General features: G+C 43.0%; 1 long non-coding RNA gene across 1 annotated transcript in view; it reads left to right on the forward strand.

Annotated features, from left to right (window-relative positions):
* The window catches only part of LOC102488615 (uncharacterized), a 32180-nt gene extending 30183 nt beyond the window's left edge, over window positions 1-1997 (forward strand). Inside the window, exon 4 of the long non-coding RNA XR_001370044.2 lies at window positions 1323-1997. This is a non-coding gene — a long non-coding RNA (uncharacterized LOC102488615). The remainder of the gene's footprint in view (window positions 1-1322) is intronic.
* The last annotated feature ends 959 nt before the right edge of the window (window positions 1998-2956 follow it).

The raw sequence follows: 2956 nt of genomic DNA on the forward strand, positions 1-2956 counted from the left end.
CCCTACAAAGCAGAACACTGTGAAAAGGGGCATTATTTAACACATGACAGTAGGCATAAGCCTGGACAAATGCTCCTCTCTCCTGCCTCCCCTTCCGTTGAGTCCACTGGTGAAAATGAGCTAGCAGCGGAGTCCAGTGCAGCAGAGATCAAGTGCTGCAGTGTTTCTTGGCAATGTCTTCAAATCCTACCAACTTAATGGTGCATTTTCGTTCGAGAGATGGAGGGCAGATTAAATTCCCAGAGGCACTTCCTAGGTCCCTGTGTTCTCCACATCTGTTGGTGATGGCCAGAGATGAAAAGCTTGCTGTTTTTGAACATTCATCATTTGAATACTGGCAAGTCAAGGATCGTCTATAGTTTATTTCCCCTTAACAAATACCCTGTGAGGAAGGTCATGTGTTTCAGAAGAATAAATTAAGGTACGGAGAGGTTCATGCCTCTGGATAGCAAAACAAGTAGGTAGGTCTGGAATCTAGATTTCTAGGTGCACTGAGCTCAGTTACTTTGCTTGTCATTAGACAGGGGACAGGTTGTGTCACATGCTGAAGACACACCATGGGTGTAACTAGATTTTGAAAAACACCTGAAAAATATTTTATCTATAACCATATCTAACTACCATAACTAGGTAGTCAGATGGCCAAGATGGGTGTGCTTTTTCTTCTACTGAGTAGAAGAAAAAGAGAGCATATCTGAGTGTAAATGATATAAGTAATTGTATTATAAAGATAACTGTGGCTGCACTCTTTTATAAGAAAGAATTATTCACTCACTTTAATTAGTAACAATAATTGCCTGTGACCTGCCTCACAATCTACTACCACCACCAGTGTATTGGGACCAACCATGCTTGAGAAGGGGGCTCCCCTCCACAGCACTCTGGCTCTAGGGAAATAAACACAACAGCAAGCAATAAAATAAACCACTGCCTGTAGTTTTGGTCTTATAATTGTTTTGTTTTGTTTTGTTTTTTTCCTTGATTTCTTATTTGAACTTGGAATCAAATCCCCTGGTTAAAGCGCATGGGTTTTAGGAAGAGAACAATAGATAATTGGAACAGTAGAAAGGTCAGGTGTCTGTCCATGTGTAGACTACGCACAGAAAGATGGACTAGTGGACAGAACACACATGGAAGATGAAGAAGCCACACCCAGGAGTAAATCTTATAAAAAGGAATGAACTCCTCTTCCCCACCCCCTCACCTGTTTCTGATAAAGTAAAAAATTAATTGTGAAGTATATGTAGGCTTTTATCACTCATCCCTCTAATTCTGCAATTAAAAGGGGGGAAATAAGTGTACTATGTTTCTTTCCTTTACAGAAACGGTAGCAGCTGTTGGCAGACTAGCTCACTGACAACTATAAGAGGAAGATGGATGATCCTGGCTCCTCAGAGAGTTTGTAATGGAGTTTTCTCCTCCACTGCATTCTGTTTTTCCTTGCCATAGATCCTGAGTTCTCCCTCTTCCTGGCTGAAATACACTCCCTTCTGTTTACAGACAGCAAATTTGACAGTACAGTGAGCTGTGGACTATAATCCAATCTGATAGGCACCCTGAGCTGTGAATAGAGAAAGCCAGACATGGCACTGACAGAAATGCAAACCATGGAGTTGCAGTGGCCTCCTGGAGTGCTAGAGGGGGCCTAGAAGTCTCTGCAGGGCTGGCTGGTTTGTATATCAGCTATCTCGCTGGAGCCTCTCATTTTCTGGGGCTCCTCTGTCTCCTGATGTATGTTTTGCTGTGCTGTGATTTTTGTGAAGTAGTGTGTATTATTTACTAGTTAAGTACAGTTTAAGGAAGGGGTACCTTAGGATGTGGTGCTGTCTTTACCAAAGCATGAAGTTTGTGGTTTGCTGAGACTGTCTCCATGTCCTAGAGGGTTTCATTTTGAATAAACAAGCTGTGTCAGAGCCAAATGCAAGCTGGTGATGCTGATAAGAGGGAAGTTGGCATCTGGGACTTTTCTCTCCGAAATTGACCACTGTGACCTGAGTGACCACCATAACCTGTATGTGCTGCACCAGTAAGAAGAAACTCGACATTTGAGAATTTTCCTTCCAGAAAGTTTGTAGAAGCTGGCATCTAAGATTCCATGCCAGCACCTAAAACCACAATGTTATTGGGGCTAGAAATACAAGTGACTTTTGAACCTTCAGCCAAGACATATCTTGCTGTAATTCCATTCCATGTGAGTATCCATTTGATAAGGCACCAGCATGGGTGACTCTGTCTGACTGGACAGCCCTTGACATCACTGCCAGCAATTTGATGTCATTCCAGACTCATTTGAGTGTCACCTTGAGGAACTGGTCTCCAAACTAACCTGGACTTTCTTTTGCATATGCATAGCTTTTGGCTTCTTGCTCACACAAGTGCTCATGTGGTTGAACTTCCTCTCATAATTGTTCTTGCTTATTTTGCTAATTCCTCTTTTGCTTGTGTCTGTGCATTCTACAATGAACGAAGCTCAGAAACTGCTTTATCTTGTTCAGCTTGTCATTTGATTTAGATGAAAGAATCTGCCCCCTCTCCTAGCGATATTAAATTGTCACCAGGTATGAGGACCCAGATGACCTCTGTCAGTCAATCCAGCATGGCACCAATCTAACCTACCCTCTCCTCCACCATTCACAGCACATCTGTAACAGTTCCAGAATCCTCTGAATTCTGGACTTCTGTCTGGACTTTATGGGAAGAAGTGTATTTTTTCTCGGGACCAGCAGATGGTGTAATGGTTATGTCGCTGGACTCCCACATAGTCAATTGCAGCGGCTTAAAACTCATGCTGGGTATGTGTGCGTGCATGCCCAAGATCCCAAGAGGAGAATGGGGGAGAAGGAATTGTAGTGTGGCTGTCCCTCCTGGGGGGTGATTTCTTACTTTCTGTTTCTCTGTCTCTCTCTGTCTCTCCAGTGAGCACATGTGCCCTATAACAAAAATCTCTCAAAAAAAA

The sequence above is a fragment of the Tupaia chinensis genome, unplaced genomic scaffold (genome assembly GCF_000334495.1).
Source record: "Tupaia chinensis unplaced genomic scaffold, TupChi_1.0 Scaffold000113_1, whole genome shotgun sequence".
Lineage (NCBI taxonomy): Eukaryota > Metazoa > Chordata > Mammalia > Scandentia > Tupaiidae > Tupaia > Tupaia belangeri.